The following is a 1,000-nucleotide window of genomic DNA, read 5'->3' as shown; positions in this document are numbered from 1 at the left end:
GGCCCTTGCAGGGTAAGTGCGCCCCGAGAGGGCCAGGGGACTGCGGGGTGGGGAGGAGCGCGTTTCCCGGCACTTTGGGGTGGTGGCGTCCTCGCCGCTGCCCTGGCCTCTCTCTGTCGTCCCTGACTCCCAAATGTACTTCGACCGCGGCGCGGCTGACCAGGGGTGTCCCTTCTCAGTTGTGCGAGGATTGGGAAGAGTTAAACAGATTAGGCTCCAGTTTTGCCCCGGAGAAGCAGAGATGGGGAAAACTCACTTTCCCACCCGGAGTCCCGTTCCCCATCGTGCGCTCTCCGGCTACACCGTCGGCGTCTGCGTTTCATACCCTGGGCCTGTACCTGGAGCACGTCGGAGCAGCAGAGGCGGCTCTCAATGACCTACTCTGGCTGCCACATTGCCCAGGCCACCAGACACCCTGTATGGGCTCCGGACCGTGAAAGAGGGGAGGGACCAGGAGCACCTCGGGGCTTGGGAGATGGATTTCTCAGCCCTGCAGGGTGCATCACCCTGACCTTCCCCATGACCTTTCCTTGCCTCTGGATCTCCGGGTTCTTGGGGGTGGTGAGTGTGTGGGTGTGTGAGACTCGCAAGCCTGGAGCCTGTCGCAGGGCAGCCACATCTATCAGCGTCAGACTGGCCTCAGGAGTTCCCGCAGGAGCTGCTGCCTTTCTTTGTGGAAGCCCAGGGCCCCGTACTGCGCTCACAGGCTGCCTGCTTTCAGACTCAATAAACAAGCCTCTCTGCTGCGCCCTTTGCGACGACGCGTGTTTATAGAACTGTTTCTTCTCTGGAGGACTCCGCAGTGTTTGACACTGTTGGTCGCTGCCATGGTGAACAGGGATTTAGCAGAACTTGCACTCCATTCAAGGAGCTGTTTTCATTCTCAGCGCTCCCGGGGGCGGTCGGGGAGGGGGCAAACCCATCCAGTGTGGGACTGAATGCCCGGTGCTGCCTCCGACTGACTGGACTGGCACCATGTTTAGATGGCCCAGTGGCTCAA

Source organism: Fukomys damarensis, unplaced genomic scaffold (genome assembly GCF_012274545.1).
Source record: "Fukomys damarensis isolate Sample0158 unplaced genomic scaffold, DMR_v1.0_HiC HiC_scaffold_15, whole genome shotgun sequence".
In the NCBI taxonomy this organism is placed as follows: Eukaryota; Metazoa; Chordata; class Mammalia; order Rodentia; family Bathyergidae; genus Fukomys; species Fukomys damarensis.
This window is presented reverse-complemented; position numbering follows the sequence as displayed.